The 25,105-nt window shown below is 44.0% G+C and overlaps 1 protein-coding gene across 4 annotated transcripts in view; it reads right to left on the bottom strand.

The window, feature by feature from the left end:
• The window catches only part of KIRREL1 (kirre like nephrin family adhesion molecule 1), a 182,065-nt gene that overhangs the window by 82,198 nt on the left and 74,762 nt on the right, over positions 1-25,105 (bottom strand). The window lies entirely within an intron of this gene.

Raw genomic sequence — 25,105 nt, forward strand, 5'->3', positions numbered from 1 at the left:
CCCACCTCTCTGCTTTCCCCGTTCTCTGTCTCTGTGGACAACACTCTCATCCTCTCTGTCTTGTCTGGTTACAATCTTGGGGTCATCTTTGACTCCTCTCTCCTTCTCCACCCAAATACAACACATCACTAAAACATGCCGCTTCTTCCTCTATAATATTACCAAAATCCGACCCTTCCTCTCTGAGAACAGTACCAAAACTCCCATCCATGCCATCATCACCTCGCGTTTAGATTACTGCAACTTGCTACTCTCAGGTCTTCCGCTCGGCCATCTTTCTCCCCTTCAATCCATCCAGAATTTGGCTACCCAACTCATATTCCATGAGAGCCGCTATAGTCACGTTACCCCTCTCCTAAAGTCACTTCATTGGCTTCCTATCTGTTTCTGAATATAGTTCAAACTCCTCATACTGACCTACAAATGCACTCACTCAGCTGCCCCTCACTATCTCTCTTCACTTATCTCAACCTATGATCCCCCCCTCTTGCGAGCTCTGCTCAGCTGGTAAGTCCCTCCTATATGTGCCCTTCTCCAGCAACCTTAGGCAGAGGGGATGGAGGGGAAGAAATGGATGCAGAGGCAGAGAGAAGGTTAAACAAACTGTATATATGTATGGGATAGGGGTGGGTAGGGGTGGGAAGGGCCCACCCAGCCAGATTAAATCTGAACCCACCCAAAATGGCAGGTCTAGCTACACCCCTAAATAAGTGAAAGATAAGAGAGGGATGCAGTGAGGTAATGAAAGAGGGAGAAAAGAGAAGGTAGAAAGACAAAGAGAAGATATAAGAGACTGGAATAAAAGAGGGGGAAGAGAAAGGACATAAAAGGGAAACAAAAGAGGTGAAAAAGAGAGAATAGAGGTACAGAAAGGACAGAAATAGAAAAGACAGTAGAAGAGAGAAGAGAAAGTGAAAAATGAGAGAGAGAGGAGACAGGTGGCAATAATATAAAGGGACACCGCTGGATGGAGAGAGTTAGAAATGCACAGAAAGAGCATGAGTGAAAGAGATGGGACTAGAGAACCTGCCTGTCCAATTTAGATTGTAAGCTTTACTGAGAAGGGACCATCTATTGCTTGTTAAATTACACCTTTCAGCGCTACAGTAATGATAAATAGCAGATATAGTAATAGAGGAGAGACTGGGGCAGAAGGAGAGAGAGAGAAAGAGAGAGAACATAATGAGAGACAGATGGAATGGGAGAGAGAGGCAGATGGTGACAGAGGGAGAGGGCGATGACCTCTGAGAAAGAGATCCACGTGTTTGCCACCGTTCCGTCAATATCTCGCACTGATCCAGCAATGAAGCATCACCACTTGACACAAAAATGTTCATTTCTATCCCGTAGTCAGGTTAAAATAAAAGCCTCTAGAATTCTGTTTTGGGTGAAGATGAAGGTGAAAGCCCCTCCAGCCCTATTAGTTTGCTGTGTTTAGATGGGGAATGGTGGGGGCTCCATCTGGAGTGCTCACCTGAGGATTTGAGGCAGTGGCGTGGTCTAACTACCCTTTCATTGGCTTTGGAGACAAATCAGAAATTCACTGAGAGTTTGGGAAATGAGGCTGCTTTAGGCAATATCGCCTTGGTCAAATTATTCAAAGGATTTGGGATCCTTATACTTGGTTATGGTAAAAGGTGGTCTTAGTATGCCCTTAAGTGGAAGTTTTCCTGCGTGCTAAGGCCATTTTTTGATTTCCCCTTTTTGTATAAATGGCCATATGCTAATATTGTCAATGCACCCACCAACACCTGTTTTGCATGTGGTAAGGGCTCATGTGGTAATCATGTGCTAACCAGTTTCCAGATGTTAATAAGGCTGCACTAATGGATTAGCATAGGGATGTCAGATTTCCAACTGGAAAATCCGGACCCCTAGACCTGCCCCAAGACCCACCCAGTTCCACCCATCCCTGCCCTGTAACACCCTAATCTTATATCCCAGTCCCACCCTAGCCCTGTCCCCCACTGCCTGCTTTTGTCGGGCAGGGAGGAAGCCGCACATGCATGGATGTCAAGTGATGATGTCATGTGCTCGAGTACATACGTGAACTTCCTCCCTGCCCGATGCAATTTGAGGAGGCTTTTCAAAACCCGGACCCCCGGACTTGTCCTCAAAATGAGGACACGTCCAGGGAAATCCGGATGTCTGATAACCCTAGATTAGCGCACAGATGCTCACTCTCCAGCACAAAAATTATTAGCACCCTGAGGAAAGCATATCAATTTGGAACGTACTACAGAATGCCTGAGCAAATCCCGTAATAAGTCATTTTAAGGTGCAGTAAGCAAGCACTAGCACTTACTACCAGTGGCATAGTAAGGGGGGGGGGAAGACCAACCCAGGTGCTGTCTTGATGGGGGCACCAGCACCTCTCCATCCCCACACCATATTTGTGCTCTCCTTTCCCCCTGGTACCTCTTTAGATCTTCCCCAGCATGAGCAACTTCTTCTTGCTCCGAGGCCAGGAAGTGATGTCAGAGCAAAAGCTAATGCCACTGTGAGAAGCAGGCTGGAGAAGTTGCTCATGCTGACAAAGATTTAAAGAGATGCAGGGGGAAGGGAGGGTGCGAGTGTGGCATGGGGGGGGGGGCTCCTACACTCGCTATGCCACTACTTACTACAGCTTAGAAAAAGAGCCCCTTTCAGAGTTGTGGTCCTGAATGCACTAGGCTCAAAAATGAGGCACATGAATGGCATGCCTAAATTTCTGGAAGAACAAAACTCCACAAGGTAGTAAATCTGTCACACACGGTGGGAATGACCACAATCATCACAACGACTCGCAAAGTCGATGTTGTCGCTTTATTGGAGAATTTCCATAAGAGTTAACACGGTCATGTTTCGGCCACTTGGCCTCCCATCAGGAATCTACATACAAATATAAATATCACAAGTTGAAAATATAAAATGAAACCACAGACAACATCTAACATGATTAATTGTATATTTAAAATATGATATCACAGACAAACACTATTAATTTAGTTATATTTTGTTATATATTGTGATATCATATTTTAAATATACATTTTATATACATCTATATTCCCATTCATGATATTTATATTTGTATTGGTGATATATAAATAAATACATTTTAGTGAAGAATTTCAAAAAGACTCAAAACAGCTGTGTTTTGACTTCTAGTCTGCATAGGAGTCTTCACTAAAATGTATTTATTTATATATCACCAATACAAATATAAATATAATAATAATAACAGTTTATATACCGCAGGACCGTGAAGTTCTATGCGGTTTACAATGATTAGAAATGTTACAGATTGAGTTAATAAACAAAGTTACAGATGGGAATATAGATGTATATAAAATGTATATTTAAAATACGATATCACAATATATAACTAAATTAATAGTGTTTGCCTGTGATATTGTATTTTAAATATACAATTAATCATGTTACATGTTGTCTGTGGTTTCATTTTATATTTTCAACTTGTGATATTTATATTTGTATGTAGATTCCTGATGGGAGGCCAAGTGGCCGAAACATGGCCGTGTTAACTCTTATGGAATATAATCATGAATGGAAATATAGATGTATATAAAATGCATATTTAAAATATATTACCACAGACTAAATTATCTGAGGATTTGGGCTTCAGGAGAATTTCAGCAAAGTTCGTGCCAAAGCTGCTAACGAACCTGCCCATTCTTCACATTTGATACGGAGTTTCCTGGCCAAACACAACACACCTGTGATTCCTCAGGCTCCCTCCGTGTGACTTCTGGCTTTTCCCCAAGCTGAAAATGCCCCTGAAAGGGACCAAATTTCAGTCAAGAGAAGACATTATACAGAATGTGATGGACCAGTTGCAAGCAATCTCAAAAGAGGCGTTCTAGCATTGCTTCCGACAGTGGCAGAACCGTTGGAAGAAGTGTGTGGCAGCCCAAGGGGACTACTTTGAAGGAGATTAGTAGAAGATTGTTGTATCTAAATACGAGTATTTTTTATGAATAAAGGTCTGATCCTTTTTGAACAGCGCTAGTATGTGAGCCAAGTACAGGATAATGAAGCCATTGTGACATCACAGGCATTGGTGGAATGAGGCATTATGACATCACAATCTCAGCTCTGGAATGTTGCTACTTTTTGAGTTTCTGCCAGGCACTTGTGACCTGGTTTGGCCACTGGGCTGGTCTGACACAGTATGGCTATTTTTATTTTCTTACGTGAAGAACGCAATGATCTCACAGAAACATACTTAACGAGTTTTATTTTGACAAATACTCAGGTTGAACAACAGCTTAAATTCAATCCATTTAGAAACTGGCAACCAATGCAGCTGGTACAGAATAGAGATTATATGATCAACCCCTGTCCTGCAAATCTGGATCCAGTTGGCTGCCTTAAGTTAAGTGCCGCTGAATATATCTGATTAGCTCCGAACAAACAACTTAACTGGCCGTTTCTAGCTGGTTAAACCACTTTGAATTTCGACCATGTCCTTTTCTGCTTGTTAAACAGGCTTTACACATGAAAAGAGATTTATAACATTACCTATTTCAGCCATGCACTGTGGTTCAAGCTCTAAATCCTCAAATTAGCTAAGAAAAAGCTGTCTTAATTTAAAATTTACCGAGTTGTTTCTCGGTTCTGGTCACCATTTTTTATCTGAGTTAATATTGTTGTGTAAATGGTGCAGAATCCAAATCTATAACTGTGGTGTAGGTGTGTGTACACAGGATTGTCTTAGGTACACAGTAAACTGCAAGGCCCTGAATACATTAAACAATCCCCAATTTAGAAAAAACACAAAACAAACAAATTTATCTAGCGCCTGAATATCCATGGACGTGTTAAGATAAGATTTTTTTCCCCTCGTAACAAAAAACCCAAAACGAATGCCATCTCCATCTCCCACGCCTGCACGAGTCCTGAGACAGATTCTGGCTGAAATTCAATCATGTCTTCTAACTTTCTGATGCCAAAGCAATGGTCCGGGGCGGAAAGAAATAGAGAGTGAATTGTGTGTTTATACTGTGTGGAGGCCCAGAAGGGAATCCAAGACTTGAACGTGCTCCGAGCAGATTTTTTTTAAGAGGTCTAACAATTGCCAGATTGAAGCAAGTCTGATTTCTGTGATATCCATGAGCTCTCAACTTTCGTTCTTGAAGCCTATCCTCCTAATATTCTGCACCTCAGATTACTCTCCACCAGGATTAGCTCTAGGGACTGTGGCACCTTAAGCCAACTTTTGCTTTGGCATTCCCCACGCTCATGTTTTGGTACCTTCCATTTTATCCCCCTGATGATAAACAGTGCCAAAATCCCAGTCTGGCATCTCTCCCTCTCTCTTCTCCTCTCCCCCATCCTGTGGAGACCAAGCTACAGGGAGAAGGAAAAGGGGATGGAAGAGAGAGAGAGAGAGATGTAGGACTGGGATTTTGAGACCCTTTATCACCAGCACCCTGAGCCAGCCCTGCTCTTCTCCCACTTTCCTTTCAGCAGTGCCACACATCTGTAGTCAATTTGGCAACTTCCATGCAAAGCCACCAAGTTACCTAGTTACAGCAGGGAGATTTTAGATCAGTCCTGGGTTTCTGACAGCATTATGGGAACTCTAGTACTGATTTCAGTGGGTAGAATCATTATATTACATTGGTGTTTTTATTCCACCAATACCTTGCAGTTCTAGGCAGATTACAATAAGAGGAGATTCTGGTCATATCCAGAAGATTACAAAATACCTATTTAATTGGTGGGTGCTTGGAATGCACTCCCAGAGGAGGTTGTGGAGGAGACTACTGTACTTGGATTCAAGCGCAAGTTGGATACACACCTTCTTGCATATCATATTGAGGGATACGGTAAATCCGGGTCTCCAAAAAGGAGTACCTAAAAGGGCCGCCGCATGTGCGGATCACCGGACTGGATGGACCTCGGTCTGATCCGGTGAGGGCATTTCTTATGTTCTTATGAACGATTGGGCTCTGGAGATAGATTGAAGTAACCAGTTATGTCATGAGCTTGTCATGATAAATTTCTTAAATAACATGGTTTTAATTTCTCTTCTGAAGGTTTTGTAGTTTGGTGCTGAGGTGGTTGTCTAGTTATGCTGCCTGCATGGCAAGTAGCCCATCATGCATTTTCTTTTGCTGGGGTGAATGAAGGGAGTCTGGATGAGTTGTTCCGAATTAGGCAACTGGTTAAGTAGCCATTGCCATTTAGGGCTTTGTAAAGAATGCAGTAGAATTTGAAAAGTATTTGTGCTTGTACTGGGAGCCGGTGAGTGTCTAGGTAGGCCACGGTCATGTGGTCATATTTCTTCAGTGAATAGATCAGTCTGAGCTGTGTTTTGCACTGTCTGTAGTTGTTTTATCGTGGATGTGGGGCAGGGTAGGTATAGGATGTTGCAGTAGTCTAGGAGTCCTAATATAATACAGTGTCTTATATACTGCAATTCTCTGCAAGGAATCTATGTGGTTTAGAATAAGATGGAATAGGGCTACCAGATATCCAGATGTAGCCAGACATGTCCTCTTTTTAGAGGACACATCCGCGAGTCTGGATGGCATTTCAAAATCCTGCACTTTGTCCGAGTTTTGAAAAGCTTCCAACTTGTGACCGCATTGAGAGGACATCTGTACATGTGCAGATGCCCTCCTGAAACAGCTCCGAGCACGAGAACAGGTTGGGAGGGGAGTGGAGGTGTGAGGCTGGGGTGGAACGGGGCATGATTTGGGCAGAACAGGACGAAGCTGGGGGCAGGGCCATGGGTCCAGATTTTACTATTGTAAAATCTGGTAACCCTAAGATGGAAGTTACATTTTTAGAGTAGGAGGTGATTATTGGGGGAGGGGGAAGGGGTAAAGATAAGAGAGCAATTATATGGAGGTGTCTTTAGTTTCTTTCCGAAGTAAAGGTATGTGATGGGTTGTCTTAAATGTATTGGCAATTTGTTCCAAATGTGGAGAGGTTGGTATTCAAAGGTGGTTTCAAACATCTTCCACCGTATATTTTGAGGTGATGGGAGGGGCAGTTTGAAGCGCTGTGTTTTGCATGAATTGAAGAAGGAACGTGGGACTTTGATATCAGATGTTAGTTCTTCTGAGTTTTCTCCATAGATCGCTTTATGAACCACACAGGCTATCTTGAATTGGATTCTTTTGTTTATCGGTACTTGCGCTCTCATGTCTATTCTTTTTGGGGATTAGTCTTGCAGCCGTGTTAAGGCACAGGTCTTCGACCTGGGGGCCGCCGTGTGAGCGGACTGCTGGGCACGATGGACCACTGGTCTGACCAAGCAGCGGCAATTCTTATATTCTTATCTGTTTTGTAGTAGCTGGAGTCTCTCACGTTCCTTTTCTGTAGTGCCGCCATATGGTGAGTTGCAGTAGTCTAGGTGGGATATGAGGACAGATTGCGCTACTGTCCTGAAACTGGTCTCTGTTAGGAGTCTGATTGTCCGCAGTTGTCTCATCTTAAAGAAGAGATTTTTCACTAACGAGGTGATATGTATGTTGTAGGTAAGGTATGAGTCAAGTGTAACTCCCAGGCTAACACTAGTTCTGTGCTCGGTAATGCATTATAATCTCCAAATCAATGACATAGTAAGGGGGGGGGTCCGCCCCAGGTGCCATCCTCTTCTCTGTCTCCCACTACCGCACGTACGTTCCTGGGGCAAGCAGCAGCCCCATCATTTCCTGGACCCGCACCTAAGATGTGACATCAGAGGAAGAGCCAATGCAAATTCGTGGTTTGAGGGATAGCCCACCCCTGCCACATCTCATGTAGTCTTCCCTATCACCTACTACCTCCCACTTTCAGGGCCTTCCTTATTCACCCTAACTTTACAAAGAGGTTTAGGGAGCTACACTAGGGTTACCAGACATCTGGATTTCCCCGGACATGTCCGGGGGTCTGGGTGGCTTTTCATTGTGTCCCATCAAGATTGCGTTGGGAAGGGACATCCACGCATGTACATCCATCATGTGCATGCGTGTGACATCATTGCGTCACGACCATCCCGAGCTGAAAGATGCCCTGCTTGACCTGCCCCATGGTACTCCCACCCCACCCACTGCATTTTGGCCAAACAGGGGAGGCAATGGCTGGGGCACAATTTGGGGTCGCCCCCTCCCATTTCCCTCACATTAGTTACCCCACCCGCGCATAGCTTGCTATGGCCCTACCCCCGCTCTCATCACAGTCCAACCAGTCTATAGGCAGGGTTTGCTTATGCCTCTAGCCAGGCATTCAGATGGATTTAACCAAAGATTTTAAAAATCCATCGTAAAAATGGACACATGACAGCATAACCGATAACATGGAGATCTTGGACTTTGCTCCCTGCTAGGAACATGAAAACTGCTTTCAGTGCTTCCTTTCAGTCGAGGAGGTAAATCTCTGGAACCTTCTCTCCAAAGCAGGGAAGCAAAAGCAGCCGGTGAATATATTATAATGAGAAACCCAGGAGGGAAAAGACACTTCTTTTGAAGTGAGTGCAATAGATATTTCATATTCAGAGCATAGTTACAAATTCAGCGTCCAGGGGGAAACCGAGGGATCATTTCGGTTCAATCTATGCCATCCGTTTTTCTGTGGCTACCTAGAGCGAGGTTGACTGTCTCACACTGAATCCTGTACAGTAGTGATGAGAGAAAGAGGGGAAAAAAAAATCTGAGACAGAGAGAGAAGATGAGGGAAAGATGGCTTGTTATGGATGAGGAAGGCGCAATAAGGACTTTGATCGGGATGAGCTGTGGCACAGATCAAGAGCTCTTGGAAAGTTAATTTATTCTGAAGCAGTAATGATCACAAAGTTATTGATCGGTGTCAGCGAAAGCCTGTTATAGGCTGATGCAATAAGTTTGTTGGCTGCCTTGTTTATAGAGTGGTTTAAAGGAATATGGATCCATACTTAAATGGAGATTAACTGTACTGCACCGCTGTCACCTGGGGTCTTAGTTTTCCTTTGGGAAGGGGGTGGATTTGGGGTTTAGGTGCAACTGTACAATAACTGTACCTAGTGCAGAACATAACCGAGCCTGAACACAAATTAGGATCCACTATTCTTGGGGGAACAACTCATTTAGATCAGGAGAGGCCTGTATCGTTACTACTACTAATCATTTCTATAGCGCTACTAGATGTACACATTATATGCAGGGACTTTTTCTGTCCCTAGTGAGCTCACAATCTGGGGGCAATATAGGGTTTCCAGATTTTACATCTGGAAAGAGAGGAAGCGTGGCCCCGCCTCGTTCTGCCCTGGGCCCGCCCCCCAAACCAAGCCCCACGCAAACTTCATCTCTTTGGGCTGAGTCTGGAGCACGCGCAGATTCGCTCCAAACTGGCCCTGATCTCAACAGCTTTGCAAAACCTGGAAAAGCCGTCCGGATACCCAGATAGTCCTCTAAAAAGAAGATATGTCCGGGCATTAAGTGATTTGCCCAAGGAGCTGCTTTGGGAATTGAACCCTGTTCCCTAGGATCAAAGTCCACAGCACTAACCATTAGGTTACTCCTCCAAAATTGCAAGAGGATTTTGTGAAACTGGGAATCAAAATGGCAGGTGATGTTTAATTTGATTTTTTAGCTGATATGTCATTATTGTTTATTTACTCCAAAAAGATTTAATGTAGAAACGTCTTCCTGTGATTCAACATTAAACTTTAAACTTGGACCTTGTCCCACACAACTTTTAGTCTGGACCTTGTCAACGGCTTTTTTGACAGCTCGCAAATAGCTGACCTGTGAAGACAAGTTCTAAAACCAGGCAGCCGCGAGCCCTTGAAGTCTTTTTTTCGCCTAAAAGTAAAACTTGTAAGAGACAAGGTCCAAACTAAAAGTTGTGTGGGATAAGGTCCAAGTTTAATGTTGAATCACAGGAAGATGTTTCTACACATTGCCATTAAATCTTTTGGGGTTATTAGTCTGTGACAAGATTTTTGTAGGAGGTTTGATTATTGTTTATTTATTCATATTCCACCTTACACCAAGCAAGATTAAAAAACAACATTCATAGAATCAAAACACACAACTAAACGATGCTACAAAGAAATACTCCTGACAATATGCAATCTAAGATACACCAGCATCACGCCTCTTCCACCGATGCACCTTCCTTGCTCCCTCCCCATCTCCCCCCATTACCTTTTAGGATCCTTATAGGTATGTGCAACGCACAAATGGAAGAAATAAAATAACTAAATAATAATTGGGGTAAATGTTCTATAAAATATTTGAAACTTGCCCCCTCCATTACTGGTACAATAAGCACCTCCTTTTTTTTAAGTTTGTGTGAGCATCAGAGTCTACTGTCTTGCATTGACTGTGGCTGCGCTCTCTGCTGCGCACCCCCCCCCCCCCCCCCCCCCCCGAAGCTCATAGCTAAGGTGACTGTCTAGTCTTGCCTAATGATTTGACCAGCCAGTTGGAGAAAGCACAATTTGCCAATGGATCCAACATAGCCAGTATCTTGGCTAAATGCTCAATTATCAACCTAAAATGAACTGATATCAGGCTGCAAATCTGAGCTGAGCTTGCCTGGGCTTGGACTTTGGATTACCATTTTGCAAAGGAACTAGCTACGGTGTATTGCCTCGGTCTGTGAACTAGAAAGAAGACCCGGGGGAGGGGGGGGGGGGCAGGGAGGGAGCTCAAAATGCCTTTACAGTGATCATTATTGAGAGGCTGCAATGCTGCCTTCTGCCATCAGGGGGAGACAGGGGCACTGGAATGTGGGCAATGAGAAATGGTTGGTTCCTGGTGGAAAGAGAATATATCAGCAAAACCCCTGAAGTATCAAATTTGCTGTTCCCAAAGCCTATTTCTTTTATGTTTTTATAATTAAAAATATATGTTTTGTATTAACAAGATAGTTACTCACTACTTCCTCATGTCATTGCTGAGAAAACTGCCAGTTATACGTGTTAAGTGTGCTAAGTGACATTCTACAAAGGTGTGCTTAACTGGTTTGGTGCAAAGTGCTTGTGGCTAAGCACGAGTGGAGGCACTGATTGGCACATGTCCCTTATAGAATCCTGTAAGCTGGGTATGCTCTTGTCATACTAATGTGCCCAAGAATCACATGTTAAACATTTAGTCCAGGAATCCTCTCTTACTCTACAGAAGTTAAAGTGGGCCAGCCCCTACTTCTTCCACACCATTATGGGATATTACTACAGCCGACTATACTGCCTATACAGGACTCCTACAATGCACTACTTTCAGGAATTTCCATGCAACAAACGAAAAAAACTCCAGTTGATACAAAACACAGCAGTAAAACCGCTGCTTATAGAACTACACTGGCTACTGATAGCAAAGCAAATGGAATTCAAAACACTACATGGTGATGCCCTTAATTGCTTCCTGAACTATTAGGTAGATCTGCTAATCGCCGTAAGTCTGCGCTCTTGATCCTGTAATTCACAACTCTGAAAGATCTAAAATACAAGATGCCTCATAGCAAATCATTTAACTACCACATTGAAAAACTATGGAACACACTTCCCATCAAAACGGTTAATGAAGCTAGTATTAAAAAAGGTTTGGACAAGTTCCTGGAGGAAAAGTCCATAGTCTGCTGTTGAGTCAGACATGGGGGAAGCTACTGTTTGCATGGAATGCTGCTACTATTTGGGTTTTTGCCAGGTACTTGTGATCTGGGTTGGCCACTGTTGGAAACAGGATACTGGGTTTGATGGACTTTCGGTCTGTCACAGTACGGCAACTCTTATGTACTTCTATGAGACAAGTATAGGACAATCAATCCATTGTGACATCACTGATGAGGTTGGCTCTTAGGCATTGGTGGAATGAGGCATTATGACATCACAATCTCAGCTCTGGAATGTTGCTACTCTTTGGGTTTCTGCCAGGTACTTGTGATCTGGGTTGGCCACGGTTGGAAACAAGATACCGGGGTTAATGAACCTTCTATCTGTCCCAGTAGGGCAACTCTAATGCTCTTAAGTTATACAATACTGATTTTTTTGCAATGCTGAATTTTGAGTGCCATGTATAGAATTTTCCTGAAAGTGTTTTAACATGGTTCAGCAAAAGGGACCCTAAGTCTCTTCAGAGCTAAAAGCGGAATATAAATGTCTAGTCATTACATTAAAATTGATTGCATGTGTATTAATTTATAAATTTATATGTGTACAAATGAGTTTGCATGCACTACAATTTTTAAGGCACCTTAAAATAAAAAAAATCATGCTAACAAATAAGCCTTTCTTTAAAGGGGTGGTTTGGGATGCTTTGTTCCACTACATATTAAATCATAGAATGCCCCTCTCTTATTCCAAACACCTGGATTAATTTGGTTTCTGGGGCATCAAATGAGAGGACGAGACAATGAGCAAGGAGAAGAGGCCACCACGCTTTGAATTCCACCCCCGCCAAACCACATCCCTGCCACTGTTCCAAAAGAATCTATTCCAAGCCTTTGGCACACAAGAAAACACGCAGATGCCCTTACACAGGCTGAGCTTTTAAAAGACGGACTGAATTAACACAGCGGTTTAATGGCCCGGGCCAAATTCTATAGACTAGCTGGCTGAGTGATGCCCTCATGCCTTTCTAGAGAGCCCCCGCTGCCATGGATATGAGACTAGAAGCACATTAAAGTCAATTTATTTATGGCAGAGATGTTTCAGGATTCTTTTTATTTCCACTAAAATGTAGCCAGGAGTTAAATTGGTCTCACTTTTCAATTTTTAAGCCATTGCAAAAATAAAATTTGGGGATAAGACTGGATAGTTTATAACATGTTAGATATATAAATATTCTTCAAATAAAACAAAAACATAAAGGAAAAAAAATACCTTTTTTATTGGACTGACTTAGGGATCCTTTTACAAAGCTGCGTTAGGCATTTTTATTTCTAGGAGTGTCGGAGCTAATACCGATAAAAAAGGCCTAACTCAGTTTTGTAAAAAGGGGGGTGGGGGTTAATACAGTTTATGATTAGCTTTTGAAGGTAACCCCTTCTTCCTCATCTGAGCGTGAAGGAGTTACCTTCAAAAGCTAGTCAGATCAGATCTCAGGAAGAAGGGGTTACCTTTGAAAGCTAATCATAAATTACATTAAGGGATCCTTTCCCTAAGGCCGTGCTACCTGATTTAACGTGCGCTAAATGCTAAGGCGCCCATAGAATATAATAGATGCCCCTAAGTTAGTCCAATAAAAAAGGCATTATGTTTCTGTTTTATTTCTACATTATTACCTTGAAGAGTGGACTAATACAGCTAGGGTTACCATTTTTTGGGCCGCAAAAATCCGGACACATGGACCGGCTCTGTTCTGCCCCCACAAACCTCCTCTTCTACCCCGACAAGCTTCGGCTGCCTCTGGAGGGCCTGGAGCATGCATGGACGTGTGCGACATCATCTGCGCATTCTCAGATGCCCGCCAGAAAATAATGAGTATACAGTACATTGAAGGAACTAAGGCCAGTACTGGGCAGGACTCAAGTAGCTAGAACCTAAGCACACTACCGGGCTGGGCTCTGGGTTTCTGGCCCAGAGATAGCTATAAAAAAGGACCATTTAAATTAAAGTTACCCAGTTCCAGGCTATAAATATTGGACAGTCCTGGATTTTCTGATTTTGGTGGGCAGGATTAGACACTACAAATCCCACACTGCTATGGGACGTAAGTTCAAAGCCAGGACCGGCTAAAACTCTCCAGGCTGGAATTGGGTAACTTGGCAACTTTGCAGGCTCTTTCCATCCTAACCTATATTGAACCTTGCTTACCTCACCACCAATCCTTCACTCCCACGCCAAGGTGACACATTTCTCCTGCAGTTTGTGCATGCTGTCCCCCAAACTCCTTGAGATAACGTATCTGAAGGACATTTAAAACCCAAAAATTCCTATTGTGAAAAGGGAGTGGGGGAGGGGAAGGAAAGGGTGCCATTGTTTAACGTGCCGACAAGGTGAATATGTAAATTTTATTGCAAGGCAATTACAGGCAAAAGGAGCTGCTGAAATCCTCCGGGCAAGAAGAAGGAAAAACACATTTAACTTTTATTTTTTTTCTGTTTTCTTTATTGTACACAAGAGGGAACTGATATCGCTGGAGCAATTACAGCGTCAAAGAGTTCCCAGTAAAATCAGAATAACTCTATATTGAGCACTGCCACACTCCTTGTGTGCCAGGTGGATTGCAAGTTTGAGGCAGATGCTCTAGGTAGAAAAAGGGGGAACTGCTTGGGAAAAGTTCTGAGGATGGTAAAGAGATTGTGGTAAAAGCGGATAGCGTAGCTGGTTTTAGGAAAGGTTTGGACAAATTCCTGGAGGAAAAGTCCATAGTCTGTTATTAAGACCTGGATCGTTGCTACTGTTTGGGGTTCCGGAATCTTGCTATTCTTTGAGATTGCGCATGGAATTTGGATTCTCCTTGGGTTTTGGTCAGGTACTAGGGACCTGGATTGGCTTGATGGACCTTTTAGTCTGACCCAGGAAGGCTATTCTTATGTTCTTAATATCTTCTATTTTATGCCTTCAGTTTAGCTGCCCATCTAGTTATCCATTGACTGTCCTCTACCCATCTTGCCTTGTCTATATCTCGACTGCACCTGTCCCCTGGGCTGCCTATTAGATGTGTCACTGTAGTTTACAAATATGCCCCCTCCACACCCCCCCCCACACTTTTACAAAACTGTGTGAGAGGTTTTTAGTGCCGTCCGGCGCTTAATGCTCTGCGCTGCTCCGATGCTCATACAATTCCTATGAATGTCGGAGCAGCACAGAGCATTCAGCGTACCAGCTGGCGCTAATAACCTTTTGCGCGGTTTTGTAAAAAAAAAAAAAAAGGGGGGGGGGATAATTATCATCATTTCTATGTTATATGAATGTACTGTGCTACCTATTAAGGTGTTTCATTTGAATTGTACTGACCTCATGTTGAATGTTCTTCCAAGCTGCATCCTCTGGTATTATTGATTTGGTTTTATATCCCGCCCTTCCAGAAGAGCTCAGAACGCGTATACAATGTGATGGCAAACATACTCTCTTCCTTTACAAAGCTGCGCAAACGTTTTTAGCACCGGCTGCCGCAGTAACAGCGCCGAAGCTCATAGAATTCTATGAGCGTCGGAGCTGTTACTGCCATGGCTAGCGCTAAAAACTGCACTACGGTTTTGTAAAAGGTGGGGGGGATTACAAAACACAGCATGGCAAGACATAGCATGAGAAATCATAGCATGGTGGACAGAGTACGGGAAACATAGTATGGTACATAGAAACATGACTCCAGATAAAGGTCAAACGGCCCATCCAGTCTGCCCATCCGCAGTAACTCCTTTAACCTACTGGCCATACCTCTCTCTATGCAACCTAGCATCCTTCTAGCTTTCGCCTTCACCTTTTCAACTTGTTTGGCCACCTTAAGATCATCACATACAATCACACCCAAGTCCTGCTCTTCACCCCCTAAACTGTACCATTCCCTCGGGTTTTTGCAGCCCAAATGCATGACCTTGCATTTCTTAGCATTAAATTTTAGCTGCCAAATTTCAGACCATTCTTCAGCTTCTTCCCTCTTTCCTTAAAGAATGACATTGGGTGGTTTTCCGCGGTTATCCTTGGGAATGGAGATGGTGACCATTACCTATTTCTATTTCTTTGGTCTTGTACTACATGCAAGGTGTGACTTCTTGGGATTTTAGTTTAATTTATGTTTATCATTTTTGATCAGTTATTAAGGGTTTGGCATTTGTGTTCTGTGTGTGTGAGCAAAGTATTCTATGCAGCATTTTGTAGTAATTTGGCTTGTGCAGTTGTCTCAATAGTGGAGGGGATATGTGAGGGGAGGACAGGGCTTATCTTGATCCTTGTTCTATATTTGTGATTTATAAAATGACAGTTGTACAGAATATTGTTTCTTTTTATACTTTAATAAAATGATTTCAACATAAACTCACAACTATTTGGGGCTTGCTAGATGGGATCACGGAGACAGAGCTTCCGAGGGGGGGAGAGAGAAAACAAACTTTGTCCCCGTGACATTCTCTAACTGTAACCAAAGATAGTACACAATCCTTTGAAGGTGCGGGCTGATTGCCAGCCCAGATTGCAATCCGAAATTCACATTTTGGGATCCCTATTTGAGGTCGTGACCCAAAGTTTGGAAAGTCTTGCCTTAGAGCACGGGTGTCAAAGTCCTTCCTTGAGGGCCACAATCCAGTCGGGTTTTCAGGATTTCCCCAATGAATATGCATGAGAGCTATTAGCATACAATGAAAGCAGCGCATGCAAATAGATCTCGTGCATATTCATTGGGGAAATCCTGAAAACCCGACTGGTTTGCGGCCCTCGAGGAGGGACTTTGACACCCCTGCCTTAGAGGGAACAGTAGTCTATGCAATATTTCTGATTCCACAGCTGAACCTGGGCTTCCTCCTTTGCTGTCAGATCATGAGGCCCTGGATGTCTGGGAGTGGCAGGCAGGGAGATGGATTTCCAGGCACAAAGAATAAAAAGGAAGAAGAGGCGAGCTCTTGTCAGAAAGCCTCTGCTTTTAATGTCTTCTGAGTTGCTCAAAAACCTGAGGCTTGTACCATTACTGCCGCTCTGCATGTGGTGCCCATAAAAGCCTCAAATGCTAATGGCCCCGAGGAATTTCAGTGCCGACAGAAAGATTAACAAGGGAGAACAGAAATGCCGAACATGCAAAGGCAGGCGGGAAACATGTCACAGCTGTCCAAGAACAAACAGAAGAGCTGGATCTGATGCCCTGTGTGGGGTACAATAGCATCCTACACGCTCCGATTCCACAGAGGCACAGTATAGTCCCAAAAACGCAAACTCAGCACAAGGCTATGATATCGACCCATAGATTTGGCCTGTGAGAGTCCCCCATACACACGAACACAACCTGAGCATAGCTGCTTCTCTCTGTCACCCTGTGTCCTCCACACGCCCAGTAATAACCATCAACCCTTTCCTCCCCCAAATCACTCCTTACTCTGTATCTTCTATACCTCCAGGAACACCATCACCTTGTCTCCTCTCCCACACACTCTTCACCCCACATCATCTATATCCCCAGTAATAACCACTATTCCTTGGTGACCCAGGACATTGGCGCACTGACAATTCTGTCCTGACATTTGCACGCAGCACAAATGTACGCTGCGCTATGCCTTACCATTTGCACTCTGAGGGGGGTAGGGGAATCCCCCCACTACACTCGCACTCACTCCTTCCACCTCGACAATTCCCCTCCCTTTACACGAGCCCTCGTCGCTGCGCCCATTCGATAGAGTGGAATTGTTTGCGCCCCAATGTCCTGCGCGCTATTGACGGTGTACCCTATTCCTCACACTGTGTCTTCTATACCCCCAGTAATAATCACCACCCTGTCCCCCTCTGCACCCAGTGTCTTCTCCTGGCATAGCGAGGGTGTGTGGCGCCTGGGGGGTGCCTCTCCCCTGCCCTCTTCTCCGCCTTGCTCCTTCTCGACCCCCCCTCCCCCCCGCTGTGCACGTGTCTCCCTTCCCTTCCCTGTACCTCTTTAGCTTTCCCGTTGTGAGCAGAATCACAAATTTGCTGCCCGCGTTTGTGTCGGCTCTCCCTCTGAAGTAACTTCCTAGGCGCGGGACCTTTAAGTGATGTCAGAGCGAGCCGACACCGTTGTGGGCAGCAAGTTCACGATAGAGTTAAGAGGGAAGTTAAGTGGCACACATGCACGGCGAGGGGGAGGGTGGAAAGGAGGACGGGTGCCGCCGCCCCCACCAAGATGGCGTCCGGGGCGGACTGCTCCACCCGCCACTACACCACTGCCATAATAACTGTTACCTCGCCTCTACCCGCAACTCACCCCACATCCTCTACAACCCCAGTAATAACCACCATTCTGCCTCGTCACCTCACCTCCTGTCATGTAGACCAGTCGTCCCCAACCCTATCCTGGAGGACCACTAGCCAGTTGGGTTTTCGGGATAGCCCTAATGAATATGCATGGGGCAGATCTGCATTCCTATCATCTTCATTACATGCAAATCTCTTTCATGCATATTCATTAGGGCTATCCTGAAAACCTGACTGGCTGGTGGTCCTCCAGGACATAGTAAGGTTTTCAGGATAGCCCTAGCCTGTATCTCAATACCTGGAGCTGTCATCCAGGCAACAGTAGAAGAGATGTGAACCTGAAGTCAAGGAAACCTCCTCCCATTCCAGAGCAGACCTCATCTGCCAGTACACCCCCATCTGATGTCCTGTTACATGGGCATCCTATTATGAGGGGGCGGGGTGTGCCATCCGTGCATTTGTACACACAGGCATAAGCAAGTAGGACTCCATACTCATGCCACAGAGGCGGCGAAACGTGCAAAACACAGACCCAGCTCCTTGAAATGTTGACTCATCCTCACATTTGCTGAGTCAGAGAAAACATGAAAAATGGAGCTGAACCAGCATCTGGTCCTCCCCTGTCTCTGTTTTCTCACACAACCATCTTGTTATTAAAAATCCTCTATTAAAATAGCCAGGGGACTAAAAAATCTGAGAAGAGCTGAGTATAGCTGGCATCATGGAAGGGGGAAAAAAAAAGCCAGTGTTATTGAATTTCTTTCTCCCCTTATTCCACTAATGATTACAGATTTTTAACAAAAGTCTTAATTAGGCATTGTTCCTAACAGGGTTATTACACAAATTAATTAAATTCAGACCAATAAACACTGCAACAGAGCTTCTGACAGCTGGAGAAATGGAGATCACATTCCCTGGAGGAAAGAGCCTTGCTGTGTTATCAAGTCCTTGATTTTTTTTTTTTGGTATGGAGCCTTTCTTGCAAATTCTCTCACAGGGGTGCCTACAGGAAAACATTCCTCAGCCTACCATACAATTTGCCCTCCCTATCCACCATGCAACTCATCTTGACTAGCAAGGGGTTACTCCAAATCTGGCTTGAGAAACACTGGTATATAGGGCCCAGTGGAAGGAACATCATAACAGTAAAAAAAAAAAAAATAAAATAAAATAAAATATATATATATATATATATATATATAAAAATTAAGGCAGGTCAGATTGGCAGAAGGACGACACTTTTATTCTGTAGTGTAGTAACTATCCTCCTCCCCCCTCCTCTTTAAAAAGCCATAGTGAGGTTTTTAGTGCCAGCCGCAGTGGTAACAGCTCCAACGCTTATAGAAATTCTACGAGCGTCGGAGCTAAAAACCACACTACGATTTTATAAAAGGGAGGGAATGTACCGTATTTGTAACTATGACTTAACTGTAACCTACTGACCTTCCGGAAAGCAGTAAAGATGCTTCTTTTCATGGACTGGATCAATTCTGGTCTCAAACTTTACCTCAGAACACCTGTGCCTGCCAACCAGTTCTTCTCCGTTCACTGCAGATATGTTAATACCCATTCGTGATTCTATGATTTATTTTCTTTGAGTCTGCAAAGCATGTGTTCTTAGTCATTCTCTATAAGTTGTAAGTTATTGGTCCTATAGCTTTGTGTTATGATCCTGTAGCATGTTATTGACTCTGTAATGTATTTATCTCCTGAAAACTTTGTGTATGAATCCTTGTAATCCGTTCTGGGCTCCTGGGGAGGACGGGTTATAAAAATGAATGAATAAATAAATATTAATAGTTGTACTGATCTACCTGCACTAGCAACTCTATGTCAAAGTGTCCATTGTAACTTCCTGGGTAACTAACCCAACCTCTTGTAATATAATCCGACCTTGAACTGAATAAGTAAAGGCAGAATAGAAAACCTGATTAATGTAAAATAATATCTCTTTTTCAGCGATGTTCAGTGGCAAGTTACCTTTGAAAGCTCATCAAACAATGCAATGACCCCCCCCCCCTCCTTTACAAAGCTGCGCTAGAGTTTTTAGCGCTGGCCGCCATGGTAACAGCTTCAGCGCTCATAGAATTCCTATGAGCATCCAAGCTGTTACCATCGCAGCTGATATTAAAAACTCTAGCATGGCTTTGTAAAGGAGGGGGTAAGTTAGACCAATAAAAAGGTACCACCTTTATTCCTTTTGTTTCTATATTTTACCTTAAAAAGTGGAATAATAGTGCTACCGCACCATTTCACTGTCTGCTATACTCAGCTGCTGCCAGTGCTTGAGCTCCATATGACTGGTCTCTCTTCCAAGGATGTTGAGGCCCTAGAAGACCCATTTCCCTTCTGGTTGGATCAGAACCCTAGGATTCCAAAAGACACTGAGTCCTTATATGACCTTTCTCCCAGTGGCACTAGGAGCTTTGGGACTGGGCTCCCTTCCAGTGATATCAGGTAACCCTAGGCAAGAGCCTCATGGCACCCTCCAACCAGTAGCACTTCTGCTAGTTTACTAAGCTTACTTCCTTAAACAAACCTAGAACATGTGTCAAAATCCATTAAACAGGACCTTCATCTATATAAAATCATATCCCTGTCAGTGCTGCATCCTTGGGGGGTGAATGTGACCCTGAAGCTTTATTCCCAATGGTCTAGAGATCAAAAGATAAGCTCATATCCACTGTGCTTCTCCAAAACAGGAATATCTATATTTTTTCTATCCTCTGCTTAGCACGTAAAAATAAAAAGCCAATTAATAAAAAACCCAAGGCAGAATACAAATGGAAAATCTTTTCTAAGGGAATTTGGTCTACCTGTCGCCATAACCAAGTTTGTGCTGCATTCCCCACTTTAACAGATCTTAGTCTACCTAATACAAAAAAACAGAGGGGAAAAGCCCCAGAAGTCTGGAGGTGATACCGTACTAGCAAGCACTATATAATAACACCCCCCCCCTCCAAAAATAGAAAAGCCCTCCATATACATAATTAGACACAATGTGGGATATATTTTTAAAAATCTATGATGAAAGATATTTAGTTCAATGGTGGGGTATTGTTATATAGTGCTGGACTTCTAAGGCTTTTTCCCTCTAATTTTTTAGTAGGTACACTGAGATCTGTTATAGTGGGTAACGCAGCACAATTTTTGGGATCTCTTTTGGTTGTGTTTGAGTGTTTCATAACCCAGGTTTTGGCACAGAGGCAAAAAGATTTGCTGGCCTCGTGGAAACTAATTTGAGCCCCCACAAACCCCGGAAATCTAGTTGTATTCTGAACTGAAAGCTTAATGAGGCTTGGAGGAAAGGTCCAAATAAATCCGATTGTCTCAGTCTGCTCTGAATTCTTTCAGTTGAGCCACATACTACATATGATAAAGTGAAAATGAATCACCACCCCAGCAGACCAAGTGGGCAATTAGGTCAAACAGTAGAGGTAGTTCCAAGAAAACAGGAGAAGTGGAAGAGGCTGCTTGAATGCTGAAAGTCAGTTGTGAGGAACATTGGTGGGATTGGGCAGGAGAAGTGAGGTTCATCAGCAGAGGTACCCTTACAGACTACCTTAGTTGGTACATCATGCTCATCTCTGGCAGTGTTCAAATCCAGGCTAAAATCCCACCTGTAAAGAACCAATGTCTATTTTGTCACTCCCTCTGTAGTTCCCTACTCCAATTGTCCTATTGTAAGAACATAAGAATAGCCTTACTGGGTCAGACCAGTGGCCCACCAAGCCCAGTAGCCCGTTCTCACGTTGGCCAATCCAGGTCCCTAATACATAGCCAAAACCCAAAGAATATCAACATTCCATGCTACCGATCCAGAGCAAGCAGTGGTTTCCCCCATGTCTCTCTCAATAAGATAGAAATATAGAAACATGACGGCAGATAAAGGCCAAATGGCCCATCTAGTCTGCCCATCCACAGTGACCATTATCTCTTTCTCTCTCTGAGAGATCCCACTTGCCTATCCCAGGCCCTCTTGATTTCCTCCTATTGGTTTTAAAAGTATTTCCCTGTAACCTCATCAAGTGTCCCCTAGTCTTTGTAATTTTTGACAGAGTGAAAAATCGATCCACTTGTACCCGTTGTACTCAGGATTTTGTAGACTTTAATCCTATCTCCCCCTCAGCCGTCTCTTTTCCAAGCTGAAGAGCCCTACCCTTTTTAGTCTTTCCTCATACGAGAGGCATTCCATCCCCTTTATCATCTTGGTCGCTCTTCTTTGTCTATCTAATTAGATTGTACGCTCAGTCGAGTAGGGGTTATCTCCTACATGATTAATGTAATGTACAGTGCTGTGTGCATCTGGCGGCACTGTAGAAATGATAAGTAGTAGTATGTATGAAGAGTTTCAGTGCTGGAATAGCAAAGATGGGTTCTGCAGGGTAAGACTGAGATGCATCAGGGCCGGAATTAGATGAAAAGAGGCCCTAGGCTATTCCACTTATGAGGCCCTTTCACCTCCCATTTTAAGTTTGTAAATTACATGAGAGATAATAAAATACATCGTTACTATGATATATATCAATATGTTAAATGAAACATGTTGTTATTGGTACTAACCTTTATAATAAATAAAAAAAAGTCAAGAACACTTATTTGGACATTTATTCTCAGCACCATATATAGTACTTGTAACAATAACTAATCAAACATAACACACAACATTGCCCCTTCCTATGTCCATAGTGCCCCCAGTGCGTCCTTCCTCACCTCACCCCCCTCCGATGCCCGCCTGCCTCCCATCCCCCTTCCATTGAACACCCCCCCATGCCATCCTGCCTGCCTGCCTTCCATTAAACCCCCCCACCCCCCCTCCGATGCCAGTCTGGGCCGCCCTGTCCTGACGGATCCACGTTTTGCCTCTCTCCCCGCGGGGCTGGGCTTTGCCCAGCTGTTTCCGGACTGACGTCTTTCCCTCCCCGATCCTCCTCCTAGGGTGAGAAAAAGAAAGGGAGAAGCCGAGTCGGCGCCCCATTGCGGCCGGAGCCGGTTCCGATCCGAAGCGTAGAATTTCTCCTTATTTTTGGGTCAGTGTTTTAGTGTTCACTGTTTTTAGAATAGTGTAATTTTAATTTTGCTAACAATTTGAATGTAGGCCCCTCTTGATCTTGAGGCCCTAGGCTGAAGCCTAGTTAGCCTATAGGAAAATCTGGCCCTGGATGCATTGCTACGGCTGTGTGAGCTTTGGGACTAGCCTAACAGAGGTGTTTTAAGAGCAGAAATGAGGTACATGGACAGAGCTCTATGTGCCTCTTTACTGCAGAAGTGGACTAAGTGAACTGGACCCTTGGGCCGTAAGGGTCATTGGCCCCCAACTGCCTATCAAAAGTGATTAAATTAGATGGAAGCTAGGGGAAGTGGGGGCCCCTGCTGCTGTGGGCCCTTAGGTTCCAATGGTTAGTCTGCTCCTGCTGTCCTGGAACAACGAGGGCATTGGTAAAGAAGGCCGAGGTGCCACAGCCGAGTTGCATGTGTAACGGGAGTGCCGCAGGACAGAAATGAGGTACATTGGCATACTGGTAGGAAATATGTGGAGCAGAGAAACAGGTAACCAAAAGCTGGCTGGGGCATTGAGCTTCATCTCTCTGCCCAGAACAGTACAAGCAGCAAAGTTAAAGTCAACAGAAATCGAAAATCTGAAAATTCGGAAGAGGATAAAGTTAAGAAAAGAAGCCAGATGATGGTTCTTCTACTCAGTATTTTTCACTGACCAGCCCAGAGTTCCTTTTCTTGTGACATTTGGCAGAAGGAGTGTCGTTATTGCCTATTACATCTCACCCCCTCCACCACCCACCCTAGCGATGCTGGGGCACCCCTGCCAATCTTTCAGGGGTCACTAGCAGAAGGCCTTGCCAGTGACCCCTGACCTATGAACCATCTCCTTTTCTCTTTCTTTTTTGGAGGATACAGGAATAATTAACCAAGACCTTTTCTTCCCAAGCAGGAAATAATTAAATCCTCAAGGCACTCCTTGAAGCTGAGAAGGCAAAGAGCGGGGAGGGCCACAGGCCCTCATTTCAGCTGACATAACAGCGTCAAGACTCCATTTCTACTATCTTTCCTGCATTCCTGTACATTTCCATTGCTTATGGAAGATTATTTATTATTTCTGTGCTCAATGCAGATCAGGCAGCTGGCTGGTGACACGCTATACAGTTAACCCTTTCCGACTCAGCCTTGCCTATCTGCATCTACAGGTCTTTGATTAATCGACCGTTGTCACAGTTGTTCAGCATTGGCGCTTTGACAAATGCCAGAAGGCTTGCTCCAATTATGGGCCAAACAGGCTAGTTGAATTGGTCCACGACTAGCTTAAAATTCTCAATCTGAGCTGCTGCGTTATAAATGCCAGGGCTAATTTTTTTAGTCCTGGTGGCTCACTGAGCATAAGAATGCAACATTTACAGGGTTTTGACATTTTTATGCTCGAAAGCCTCTTCTTTATATTCTGACCCTTTCACTGCACTGCATACGGGCATGAAATGGAATTTTACATTCGCAATTTGTCAAGGGAACCATGTGGTTCCAGTTCCTGAAAGAAGTGTGTGACTTTTGGCCCATCCTGATCCATGAACTTTCCTTCATTCACAGTGCATCATAAGATTTGTAGTAGAGAATGACACAGGGACACATTTTCCCCCGTCCTGTCCCCGCGAGTTTTGTCCCTGCCCCATTCCTGTAAGCTCTGCCTTAACCACACAAGCCTCGAACACTTATGATTTTAAAGTGTTTGAGGCTTGTGCAGATGAGGACGGAGCATGCAGGAATGGGGCAGGGACAGGAAAAGAACTCGCGGGGACGGGATGGGAAAATGAGTTCCCTCGGGGACAGGGAAAAATTTGTCCCTGTGTCCTTCTTTAATTTGTAGACACCCTTCCCTTCCCCCACTTGTCACAAGCAGGTACCAAAATGCATCTGGAAAGGAGAAGGAGGAGGGGGTTCTGAAAGCCCAAAACTTGCCTAAAATCACCGTGAATATTAAATAAGAAGCCAAGTGCCCAAAATGCAGTACCACTGAAAAAGCTTGTCTCATCACGTTCCCTCTGCTCTGTGTTTTTGAAGTGCCTCGCTTAACCCCCCCCAAAAAAAATTGTAAAGAAGTTACCTATGATAGAGAAGTTAACCCTGTTGTTTAACAACCCCCCTCTACACTTCTGTTTTCCTCAGATCGAAGAAAATTTGTTGTTAGGATGATTTCTATATGTTTTCACAACTTCCAGTTGATCAACTTCTCGTCTCTTCTCTTTTTAGTCTGCTTCTTTCTGTCTGTATCTCCAGTTCTCTGTCTCTATTCAGCTCTTTTTGCTCTCT

The sequence above is a fragment of the Geotrypetes seraphini genome, chromosome 16 (genome assembly GCF_902459505.1).
Source record: "Geotrypetes seraphini chromosome 16, aGeoSer1.1, whole genome shotgun sequence".
Taxonomy (NCBI): domain Eukaryota; kingdom Metazoa; phylum Chordata; class Amphibia; order Gymnophiona; family Dermophiidae; genus Geotrypetes; species Geotrypetes seraphini.